The 13,139-nt window shown below is 41.1% G+C and overlaps 1 protein-coding gene across 9 annotated transcripts in view; it reads left to right on the forward strand.

The window, feature by feature from the left end:
• Positions 1-13,139, forward strand: part of ST3GAL6 (ST3 beta-galactoside alpha-2,3-sialyltransferase 6) — an 80,281-nt gene that overhangs the window by 10,826 nt on the left and 56,316 nt on the right. Inside the window, exon 2 of one of the 9 annotated variants that reach the window (XM_082840265.1) lies at positions 9,453-9,614. The exons of 7 other annotated variants lie outside the window; for them this stretch is intronic. The gene's annotated coding sequence lies outside the window, so the exon portion shown is untranslated. Of the gene's footprint in view, positions 1-6,468; positions 9,615-13,139 lie in introns of those variants that run through there. One more of the 9 variants, XM_082840264.1, reaches the window with a different exon arrangement.

The following is a 13,139-nucleotide window of genomic DNA, read 5'->3' on the forward strand; positions in this document are numbered from 1 at the left end:
TCCCTAAACATAAGAGTGTAAAATTCCCAGAAGAAAATTAGATGCGAAAGAAAAAAAAACACTGGAATTTACTTGAGGTGTAATTAGCCTGAAAATGGAATGTGTGGGAGAGGTCCGCAAGGAGGCTAGGAAAACAGAGGGCAGATCAAAAAGTGTCTTACTGCGTTTCCAGCACTACTGAGGGAAGAATGTATCCTTATTATAGGTCTGTGGTTATCAAACAACTTTTCTTATCACCCAGGGATTTGCCTGTAGAAGTTGTCAATCTTCCAGTTTAAATATATGTACTCCTTGGCTCTTATATTTTTCTCATTATAAGTGAATTACTTTGACATTTCCATTTATACACCAGCTCCTGGGAGTTGAACATCTCAGGTAAACTGACCACTCAAATGTCTGAACCAGCACAGCTGAGCAGCCAGCTCTTGGGTTGGGGCTTCTCCCAGGTAATGCCTTTTTCTGAGGTTCTGCCTAGGCTGCCAACACCTCTATTTCTTGGACAGCTCCAATTTCTCTCTCTCTCTCTCTTTTTTTTTTAAAAGTAAAGTTCTTATGGAAATATATTGGACATACAGAGGAATACACAAACCATCTAAGTATAGTTCGATACGTTTCCTCGCAGTGAACACACCCACGCTACGTGCCTCTGGATGAAGAGCTAGAACATTACCTGCCCTCCAGGAGTGTACCATGTACTCCCACACAGTCACTGCTCCCCTCCTTGAATGTAACCACCATTCTGACTTTCACCACCATAGGGTAATTTTTTTTTCTCTTTCCTTTTTTTTTTTTTTTTTTTTTTTGTGGCCTCTCCCGTTGCGGAGCACAGGCTCCGGACGCGCAGGCTCAGCGGCCATGGCTCACGGGCCCAGCCGCTCCGCGGCATGTGGGATCTACCCGGACCGGGGCACGAACCCGTGTCCCCTGCATCAGCAGGCGGACTCTCAACCACTGTGCCACCAGGGAAGCCCTCTATTTCCTTTTAATTTGAATTAACACCCAGGTATTCTGAATGACTCTAGAGCATCAGGGTCCCTCTGGTTGAGAGTACGGACTAGGCATCAAGAAGGGTGTTATAGGTTCAACTCTGTCTCCCTAAAAAGACACGGTGAAGTTCTAACTCCCAGTACCTCAGAATGGGAACTCATTCGAAAATAGGGTCATTGCAGATGTAATTAGTTAAGATGAGGTCATGCTGGAGTTGGATGGACCCCTAGTCCAGTGTGACTGGTGTCCTTATAAGAAGCATCTGTGTGAAGACAGAGACACAGAGAGAGCACTGTGTGAAGGCAGTGGATTGGAGTGATGATCTATAAACCAGGGAATGCAGAGGAATGCTAGCAAACCACCAGAAACTAGAAAGAGGCGAGGAAGGTTTCTCCCCTACAGGTTTCAGAGGAAGCACGGCCCTGCCAACACTTAGATTCTGGACTTCTAGCTTCCAGAACTGTGAGATAATACAGTTCTGTTATTGTAAGCCACCCTGTTTGTGGTACTTTGTTGTTGTAGCCCTAGAAAATGAATGCAGAGCGTCTGTGGCGGGCCTGGTGCTCTGACCCCTCTTCTCTCTGTCCCCCAGAGTGCACCTGATCCTTGGTTCTGGAATTGCTCTGGCTACACCCTTTCGAAGCTGCTCCTGTCTGGACTAGCTCACAGAGTGCCCTGTCTTGCCCCTGGTTGTTCCACATCTGTGTTGTGGAAGACAAGGTTTCATTACATTCGTATGCCTTTTTCTTTATTTCTTCACTCTGCTCTTCCCTAGTATTTTCAGACTGAATCAGTTTGGTTTCCTAACATACCCCAGACCAAGCTTTGTAAATCAGCCCTCTCTGCCTTCCCACCATTGCCTATCTGGGTCTCTGCTGAGGTGTCCTTAATCCATCCTCCCAGACCCAGACTGAGCCACCGTCTCCGTCTAGTTGTCCCCAGTTCCTCTGATCCAGAATCATCTCTGATAGGAAACAAAAAGAACTTTATTCTTTAAATGAAATCCCTATTTCCAATAGTATGGCATGCTGTAAATAAAGGTTTCATTTTGTTGTACTTACGCATATCAAAGGCCGGTTCTCATTTCAGAAAATAAAAAAGCCCTCAGATCAAAAAGCAGCTCAACAATTAGGCTTTAGTTAGTAATAACGAACGAGGCAGAGCATATTAGATGATGGAGTATTTTTTTCTTCAGCAAAGGATTGGTTTTAGACTGCCTGACAGTAACTTATCGATTTCTTATTCTGGGCTGAGTTTCTGGTGTGAGGGGAATGATAAGGATGGGACTGTTGTTAAGTCCCCAGCGTGACTTCATAGACTCAGGCCACTTCCTTTGTTCTTTTGTACTGTTGCTTCAGGACCTAGGGATTCTGGTGGCTTTTGTCTTAAACGCTCTTAGTACAGACTCTCCCTTCACCTTATACATCTGTAGCCTAGGGTGGTTACAGAGTGCATGTGCCTTTTAACTGCCCCTGCTTTCTGTTCAGAAGCCATTGTTTACTGCTAGTAACTACTGGGGAAGTCTCCAGACGTTTTAAAATATCATAAACACGGGGAAGTTTCAAAAGTTTAAGCATTTCAACTTTTCATTCCTGGCCTATTGGTGGTTCCTTATTCTCTTGCTAAGAGTCTCTCAACCTCTAATTTCTGCTGTTCATACAATATATTTTGCCCTTTGAGGGAGAATGCAAAAAAGTTGCATGTTTTAGACCTCTCTCTATGTATTCTCTATAATATACATATTATTTAATTGAAAAATAATAAGAGAGTACACTTTGAAACTACAGGTAAGAGGTTAGAATTAGGCAAAATGTTATGTTCGGTATGTTTAATCGTCTATGTTTTTATGGACTTGCCTTTAGAGCATCTGTGTTGTCAGTTCAGACAGTCCTTGTTCCTTGAGATCTTGTGCCATGTGTTGGATGAGTAATACGTATCTGTGTTGGATGGATGGATGGACAGATGGACAAGTGGATGATGGAGCTGCTCCATTTGCTTGGCCTGTTATTTCACTGAACTACTGGTAGGATGGTTTTCTGTTGAGTTCAGGCTGCCTCCTGAAGCCTGGGTAGGTTTTCCTAAGCCGAGGGGGTTTTCTTGGGCTGGAGACCAGGGATCTAGAGGAAGTGATATCTCCTTGACTCTCGCCTGTGGAATGTGCTAAAACATTTGGCTAATTGTGACCATGGAGTCAAACAGTCTGACTCCATTGTGATCCCCAGTGCACTGGAGTTACTTCTTTCAATGGAAACCCAGATTTCTTTTTTTATTCACCTTCTTGGGGATGGTGTACAATTCTTTGGAAATCTGCTGGGAGAAGAGATGTTTCTTCCCCCTCCCTTCAAAGAGAATGCTCTTATTCAAATTTCCTTTGCTCCTTCTAGACTAGGTTTTGTTTTGCTTAGTTTTGTTTTTGGCGGAGCTGCGCCTTGCAGGGTCTTAGTTCCCCAACCACGGATTGAACCCCAGTCTTGGCAGGGAAAACGCCAAGTCCTAACCTAACCGGACTGCCAGGGAATTCCCGAGATTAGGTTGTTTTATAGTGTAAAGAATGTAGCCATTAGTAAACATTTATCTATATTTTAAAACATCTGCCTTTTGAGGTTTTCTCAGATTCTTTATAGAAAATGATGCTAAAGGGATAGGAAACCCATAGACGTAGACTTGACTTCAGTTTATGCTGGATGATAAACCTTGTTACAATGTCCTTGAGCTAAAAATTTTCATTAACGTCAATAGATCATTGTGTATAGTCACACTGTTTATGGGTCTAAAGACTTCAGGGTGAAAGACCTGGCATTTCGTTGTTTTGCTTAATTGTCCACTTTATTCCGCATTGACTCTGGCTCATAGTAGGCACTTCCCAATCCCTCAGTTCTAAAGGGAAATTTGGTTATCTCTCTGTGAGGTTGTACCTTGGATTACGTTCTGGCCAAAACACTGAACAGAGCGTTCCAGAGAGACCTTTGGTTTGTTTATCTACTTGCTCAAATGCTCTAACTTTTCTGCCCAGTCAGTGTGGTTATCAGAAAAAGAAAGTGATTGTAAGAAGGCTATTTTCAGCATCCACTTTTTCTTCAGTGTGTTTTGTTTTCAACAGGATGATTATAGATTCACCTTACCTAGAAATGTACTTTTTTATTTAAAATACTATTAACTTCCCGTTTTCAGAGAGTCATAGTATTTTAAATATCTACGTCGTTTTAAACAACTTGATCAAAGTTTGTTTTAGAAAAAAGACTCTAGGCAAAAGTGAAATTTCAATTTTAAAGTATTTCTAGCAATTTGTAAGTTTCACTGTCTTAGTGAACTGTTTTTTCTAGATTGGAAAAAAAAGAAGATTTTGCTCCAAAATGACATTTAGACTAGCAGTTCTCTGAAAACAACCTAAATGTCTCTGGTAGGGAATGGAAAGCTTTGTGATATATTTGGTTGATAGGATACTCTACAGAACTTAAAAAGAATGAACAAGATCTTTATGCATCAATATGGATGGACCTCAAAACCGAAAGTGTAGAGTGAAAAACGCAAATTTCAGAATAGTATGTATTTGTTGTGTCAATGTTAAACATTACTGTAAACAATATTACATACCACATAATGTTTTCGAATGCATGTGGGTGTGTACACATGTGTGAATAAAAAGTAGATAAATTTGTGATAGTGGTTGCCTCTCAGAGAAGAGGAACATGGTAAGGAGGGGAACATAAATCTCCATTAAAAAAAAATCCCTGAGAAGATATGGTTATTTTGGTTAATGGGTTCATGGGCATTTGTTATATTAACATTTGGACTTCTGTTAATGGGTTTTTAAAAAATATGTATTTATTTATTTGCTTGCTCTGGGTCTTAGCTGTGGCTCACCTGCTCCTTAGTTGTGGCACACGGGCTCCTTAGTTGTGGCATGCAAACTCTTAGTTGAGGCAGGCATGTGGGATCTAGTTCCTTGACCAGGGATCGAACCTGGGCCCCCTGCATTGGGAGTACGGGGTCTTAACCTCTGCGTCACCAGGGAAGTCCCTGTTAACATTTTTGTAATGAAAAAAATTCCATGTAATATTTCCTAATGAGATAGATTCCAACCTAGGAACCATACATTTATGAAGACTCTGGGAATGGGACTGAAGCTATTCCAATACATCTATATTTCACAATATTATTCTGTGAAAAATGAAAATTGACAGAATGATTCTTGAAGATGAGGAAAGCTCCAAGTTGATCTGTCTCCTGGAAAGCTAGAATAGCTTACAGATTCAGAATAATCTGAATTATTAGATTACTGCCTAGATTACTGCCTACAACTGCCTAGCCCAACCCCTGGCTTGACACCTAACTTTGAGACCTTGGACAAGTTAACTTCTCTAAGCCTCTCAGTTTCCTCATTTACAAAATTAGAAAGCAGGCCCATCTTAGCACTGTTGTGAGGGTTCTGTGAGTTCATGCATGTCGTAGGGCATGCAACAAAAGTTAGCTCTTATCATTTTCATGCTTACTCCTATTATCAGCAACCTCAATTCTTCTGGTGAACTGTTTTCATTTTCACTTCAGAATCTTCGCAAATGCTGTTTCCTCTGACTGGGATGCTTTTCATTTCCACCCTGATTTCTTCTGGTTAACTCCTTCTCAGAGGAGTTCTCTGTGAATTTTCTCAAATTCCTCCGAGAAGCTCCCTGTCCTTCCCCACCTGGGTCAGTTTCTTGTCAGACCACAATTGTAATTTAATACTTACTTATATCGTAATAACTCTAAGTACTATTACTTAATAATAATAAAACTACTTGCTAATTTCTGCTTCTCTCCTGGATTGTAGACTGTTTATCTTCCTCACTTCTGTATCTTCAGTGCCTATGACAAGGGCTGGCATTAGGAAATTAATTATTGACTAAATCAGCAAAGTTATAGTAGAGGTAAAAACTTTCAGAGTTAATTTTACTAGGAAATGAATTGACTCCCTTTGCCTAGAGGATTAGTTTAGCTGGTATTCGGAAGTAAATCTAGGACTATATGATTTAATAAAAAAATATGTATCACATGTACTGGTTTATTTGCAATAATAATTATAAGATACCCCAAATTAAGATTCGCATCATATTTGTAATTTGACTTTGGAGGGTCATCTGATGGATAGTAACATAAGTATCATCACATACTTTCATTTACTGTGGAAAGCAGGAACATTTCCAACTGCTTTAATCTTAAGATTTGATACATGCTCATCTGATCGTTTACCCTCAAGCTAACTGACTTTTTTCTTTTAAAAGTAGCAAAAGAGGGCTTCCCTGGTGGCACAGTGGTTGAGAGTCCATCTGCCGATGCAGGGGACGTGGGTTCGTGCCCCGGTCCGGGAAGATCCCACATGCCGCGGAGCGGCTGGGCCCGTGAGCCATGGCCGCTGAGCCTGCGCGTCCGGAGCCTGTGCTCCGCAACGGGAGAGGCCACAACAGTGAGAGGCCCGCGTACCGCCAAAAAAAAAAAAAAAGTAGCAAAAGAGGAACTAACAAACAGGAAATGATACGTCTCAAGGAGCAGAATAAGCTAGGTTCATTCAGAATAAACTGATGTAATAAGCAGCTTGAAAAAAAGGGCTTTTGTGAGTCAGATGGAACGTTACTTATAACTTTTAAGCAAACTATAAAACAGTAAACCCTTTGGAAGGAGAACTTACAGAGTAGGAGGAAAGACAGGAAACTGGTTCCTTCTTAGTTGTGGGTTTATTTACTCTGGGAGAGAAACCTAAGGAGGCTTTAAAATTTGAGGAAGGTCTGTGTGTTCAGATATTAGCATATTTCCCCAGGAAAGACATCACACAGAATTTTGAACTGATTAAAAGCCCAAATTTATGAGATAAGTAGGGAGCTGAGCAAAATATGAACAAGAAAGAAACTTTCAAAGCATTGAAAGAATTTTTTGACCCAGATGGGGTGGTGGGGAGGTGAAATTTCAGGGCTAGGAAAATAATGCAAGGCCCTACGTTGAAAAAGAAGACTACAAATGTAGCCTTAGGAGTCTACCCTCACCACCTTTGGAGGCAAATGATTTTGTAACACAAATCACTGGGAAAAATGACTTTATAGCCATATTTTGTCTTATCCTACTTCTCTGTTAACTATTGTGTACTGAAATCATAAGTAACTGCATTTTTAATGCTGAGCATATACTCATTCATTCATCAGGACACGCTTATTTGGCTTCAGTTATTTACCAAGCTTGGAGTAAAAGCATCATTTTTTAATCCTTTTTTAATTGAAATGAAACATGTATTCTTTAAAATTGGACAAAATTAGTTATTGTTCAAAAGTTTCACCTGGGGGGTACTGGAAGATACCACCATACACCCTTTTTATTTTTAATTTGAAGGTGTGTGCCTGCACAGTTCTGCTAATAACTACTTTACCTATTAATCATCCGCCCCCAAATCAGGGTTGGAGTACTTTTGAAGCCATATGGTTAGAAGATTGCACTTTGGGAAACACTGGTTTAAATAACATTCTAATGCTTGTAACCAAGCTACATCAGCATTGGCACCACCTGGGAACTCGCTAGAAATGCATCTTCTTAGTCCCCACCTGCCCTACCGAATAAGGATCTACAGTTTAACAAGATGCTCAGGTGATGTTAATGGACATTAAAGTTTATTAAGCACTACTCCAAAGCCCTCCCAAGTAGTTTTTATTTCTTTTAATTAATTAATTTTTTCCAAGTGGTTTTTAAAACAGTTATCTTTAGTAACAAGTGACTAATTATCCAGCAATGGAACCTGTATTATCTTTAGGCAACCTAAGCAACTTCTTCCGTGTGGAGCTCAAAGTCCTCGAATATTGCATTCACGGGCCTTGGCTTAACTCCCTGTAGCATTCAGTACTAGGCTAACGCCTCTTTTTCATGAAGGCCATACAGACATGAGAATAGCCATTTTTGTTTTTCTTCCTTGATTTAAGCTTCTCCAGGTGTAACTAAATCCCCATCCCTCTAGTTGTTCCTGGTGTGACATTGTTTGGGCTTTCTTTACTAACCTTTCTATTTCAAATTTGTGATTGCTCCTTTACTCCAGCTGGTAGTAGCTAGTAGTAGGTTGAAGATCATAGGAACCCAGGAGTTGTACTTTCTATACATTTAGGGAGAATGATTTTGAGGCTCAACTTTAGCATGACCCGTAATTTCCTTAGGTTCAAAATTCTGTCTTGTGGTGGAGACTTCTAATTATAATAATTGCCACTAAAGAGCACCGCTTTGCCTTTCTTCTGGTTTCTAAATGCACCAACTGCTTAGCACTTCAAATGCCGGGGTCAGTCAGCATATACAGATATATGCTGCATATAGATATATATGCATATAGAGATATATGAAAATAAGCATTTTCTGTTTCTCCATAAATTTTAAACTTTCAAGAAAAAAAAGTCCCCTGTAATCCACAATTCAGCACATCAACTGATTTTTTTTTTTTTTTCTGGTATGTGGGCCTCTCACTGTTGTGGGCTCTCCCGCTGCGGAGCACAGGCCCCGGACGCACAGGCCTAGCGGCCATGGCTCACGGTCCCAGCCGCTCCGTGGCACGTGGGATCCTCCCGGATCGGGGCACGAACCTGCGTCCCCCGCATCGGCAGGCGGACTCCCAACCACTGCGCCACCAGGGAAGCCCGATCTATGATTTTCTTAATTAAGCATAATCATTTTCTTATTGTAGGACATCAGTTCATCAATGGGTTCTGAAATAAAATATTTGCCATATTTTTGTTGGTTTTGTTTTTTGATATTTGTTTCCTAAAATTTTTTTTTAAAATGACACTTTCTACTAACCCAAGAAATACAGAGCATGCAGTTTTGTTTGTTTTGTTTGTTTTTGTATCAGGATTATTTAGTCTTGTGTAAGAAAAGCTACAGCAGGAGCATTTGAGATTTTTTTTTTCAAAATTTTTTGGAGAAGGTAGCCCATGGCACATTGTTAAAGTAGTTGCTGTTCTAACTTCCCACACTTCCTTTCCCCTCACTTCCTTCTGGATATTTTTGTTCTTCTTGACCTTCCTCCACATTCTCCTGTCTCCCTCCCTCCCTTTCCTCTTCAGAAGGTTTTCCAGCAGCTCCTTCTCTCACCTCTGCATTGAACAATAAAGCTGTGTGTACATGTGGAGAGAAGCTGAAAAAGAAGACAGATGGTTCTTTCATTACCGGGTTGCTCTGGATTAATTGAGCTGGATATGTTATTTTTTTCAAGGAGACTAAGCTGGATCGCGTGCATAACCAGTCATGGGCTACAGTCATGTAATATATGCAGCCGGTTTTGCTGTTGGATTTTTGTTTTTGTTTTGTTTTTGGTAATTACATCACCCTGCAGAGCATTTTGGGACGGGCCAGTAGTGAGTTTACTGAAGTAGTATTTTCATTCAAAGTTTTTTTTAATGGCTTAAGATTTTTCTCGGGTAGCCGAACCATCCTTATAAGCATGCAACCTTTGTGTTTTATTTCAGCACTTACAAGTGAAGAAGCAGCACGACCTTTTTGTCTTGGATAATTTCTAGTGGAGGGGCTCCAAGAATTTAGCAGCAGCCTCCTGGGCCTCCGGCACCCTTACCACATTCTACATCCTCAGGGGACAGAGGGCCTTTGGGAACAGACCCCTAAAAGAGTAGGTAAGCAAAGGCAACAGGACTGTCTTCTCAGACTTCCTAGCTGTTAAGTTGGAACACTTGAAATATTTTTATACAGTGTTTCCCTCTGGCAGGTGACTTTACCCTCTCCTTCTTTGTATACAGCTGCTTGTTAATTTATCTCTTACTAGTTTAACAGGTGACCAGAGGGCCTATGAAACTACATATTAGGTAACCAGTGACTCTTTAGCATATCCCAAAATTGAGCTATGAAAGTTTTAATTATTATTTTCATTCTCAGTCTAAATGGGCCTTTTTGGGACTGTTCTAAACCAACATGGAAGTGAAAGAGTAAGTAAACTGAAGTTACAACGAGAACATTACATGCATCACAACTATTGTAGCAAGTGCTGTTAACCAGCGTCGTTAGAATGAACTCTAGTTCCCTCTCTGTCTTTAATGCTACAATTAGTAATAATTTCATTGAAGTACCTTAATATAATTTGTGTGTATATTCTCCTTACTATGCCTGGAATCCCATGTACAAATTTACACCTATTTATAAATTCATTCTGAGAAAGCTCTGGAGCTCAAATGTCTTCTAGGAATTAGCTCTATGTTTTACCCATGAATCCATAGCCTTTCTGATTTGTTGAGGTTCATCAGAGAACAGTTATTCTACTAGCAAATTTGTTACTGCTAGCTACTGCTAGTAGTAACTGCTAGTAGTAACTACTAGTAGTAACTGCTAGTAGTAACTGCTAGTAGTAACTACTAGGAGTTACTACTAGTTACTACTAGCAACTGCTTTGTTTGGAAATGATTTTATGAAGGACACTTATTGACTTACAGTATTATGCTTTAGTACTGTTGGTACATCTGGGCATTTACAGTGGTTTTGGGATTTAGTCCTTGGGAATCTCTTGAGCTCTTCATTGTTCATACCAAGATTATGAGTGGATTCAAAGTCCTTCCCTAGTGTCCTGAGGCACTGGTCTTGCAGAACTTTTGAGCACTGTGAATGTAGGCTGAAGGTAAGGCTGGATCTTCAGGTTTCTTACTGCCAGAAACATCTTAATCGAAGGAAATCTGGGCTATAATCATCTTGGAGATTTCTGGAACTGCCTTTCCTGTCAATCTATACATCTCCTTGCGTCAAGAATATGGAAATATTTTGAGTCCTTATAACCTAATGGTGAAGAGCATGGATTCTGGTATGTGCCTGGGTTCAAATCCCAGCTCCACCACTTACTACTTGGGTATCCTTGGGTACATTATAACTTCTTTGTGCTTTAGTGTCTTCATCTGTATGATAGGAATGACCTTTCTTAAGGGGTCATTTTGAGGATTAAAAGAATTATATACCAAGAGCATTTAGAAAAGTTTCGTCACGTAAGTGTTCAGAAAATTTAACCTAATTGTATTGCCGTCTGTTGCACTGTTTTTTCTTCTTCCTCCATCCTCTAGTCTAGGGCTAACAGGTATTCAACTCTTCATCGTTAACTTGTTAGATGTTGCTGACTGGCCCTGGCATTTGCTTCTGAGCCTAGAGTATCATATTTGAATCCTTCTCAACATTTTTTTTTTTTTTTTTTTTTTTTTTGCGGCACATGGGCCTCTCACTGCTGTGGCCTCTCCCGTTGCAGAGCACAGGCTCCGGACGTGCAGGCCCAGCGGCCGTGGCTCACGGGCCCAGCCGCTCTGCGGCATGTGGGATCTTCCCGGACCGGGGCATGAACCTGTGTCCCCTGCATCGGCAGGCGGACTCTCAACCACTGCGCCACTAGGGAAGCCCCTTCTCAACATTTTAATGGATCCAAATCAGAGTGTAAGGTGAAAACTATTTGCCAACTCAGATTATTTGTAAAGTTCTTGATTTTCTTTCTTGCTTCAAGACAAATTTGATATGCTGATTACAAACCTAGGTTGTTTGGTTTTACTAGGACTCAGAGCAGTTTTATTATGAAAAGCATAGGAAGGTATGGCTTCTATAGCCAGAAATAGGGTCTAAGATGAGTTTTGCTAATGAATTACTATTATCTTGAATGCCTTTTGTTTTACATTTAGAAGCAGATGGGTAAGCCTTCCTATCACAGATACTTTGAAATGTTTAAATAAATGTGGAGAAATAATAGCTAGCATAGTAATGGAAGCTTAATTTTCTTTTTTTTTTTTTTTTGGCTCTTGTTGTACACTGTCATGAATTCTTCGGTATCTTTACCAGGATGTTATGAAGTTAGTTTTGTTTTTTTTTTTTAAAAATAAATTTATTTATTTATTTTTGGCTGCGTTGGGTCTTCATTGCTGCACGCGGGCTTTTTCTAGTCGTGGTGAGCAGGGGCTACTCTTGGTTGCGGTGCGCGGGCTTCTCATTGCGGTGGCTTCTCGTTGCAGAGCACGGGCTCTAGGCACGTGGGCTCAGTAGTTGTGTCTCACAGCGCAGGCTCAGTAGTTGTGGCACACCAGCTTAGTTGCTCTGCAGCATATGGGATCTTCCTGGACCAAGGCTCGAACCCATGTCCCCTGCATTGGCAGGCAGATTCTTAACCACTGCGCCACCAGGGAAGTCCCCTGAAGTTAGTCTTTTATTGAAGCCTTGGTGTATGGGCAGCTTATACTTTATTAGTTTTAAAAGAAGAATTAAAAACAAGATTAGGAGAGTCCTTACCATGTGCCAGACATTTTTCTAAGTGCTTTATATTTACAACTTAAATAGCTCTATTAGGTACTATCTTTATTCCCATTTTACAGGTGAGGTATAAAGAGGTTAAGAAACTTCCTAGGGTCATACATCTAGACAAGGGTAAAGCTGAGACTCAAACCCATGGTGTCTAATTGCCAAGCCGACAACCTTAACACCTAATTGCGCTGCTACCTGCAGAGAAGAAATTACATGAAGAAGATGAGAAGGAAGATAGAAGTGCCAAATTAAAGAAGTCTTAAATGCCAGGCTAAGTGATTTTATGTGTATTTGGCAGACAATGGGATAACACTGAAGGTTTTCCTGTGGGGTGGATGACAAAATGAGAGCAGGGCTTGCTTTGAGGAGTTTATGCCAGTGCAGCACATGGGCTGATTTAAACGGAAGATAGATTAGAGATCATTGCTAGTAGCTGAGAAGTAATGACAACATGGGTTTAGGAAATAGGATTAAGATAAGAGCTTGAGGGCTTCCTTGGTGGCGCAGTGGTTGAGAGTCCGCCTGCCGATGCAGGGGACACGGGTCCGTGCCCCGGTCCGGGAAGATCCCACATGCCACGGAGCGGCTGGGCCTGTGAGCCATGGCCGCTGGGCCTGCGCGTCCGGAGCCTGGGCTCTGCAACGGGAGAGGCCACAACAGTGAGAGGCCCGCGTACCGCCAAAAAAAAAAAAAAGATAAGAGCTTGAGAACACCTGTATTTAGGTGTGCCAAGGAGGAAGAGAAAGATTTAGAAGCTCAGGCAGCAGTAGTGAGACGCAGTGCCACCCGAGGGGTGTTTCAGGAATTGAAAACCATAGAGATTTGAGAGGATTGGAATGAAATGAAGACTAGTGGGTTATTGTTGTGTACCCATGATGAGCCTGGAA

The sequence above is a fragment of the Leucopleurus acutus genome (genome assembly GCF_964270905.1).
Source record: "Leucopleurus acutus genome assembly, chromosome: 5".
Lineage (NCBI taxonomy): Eukaryota > Metazoa > Chordata > Mammalia > Artiodactyla > Delphinidae > Leucopleurus > Leucopleurus acutus.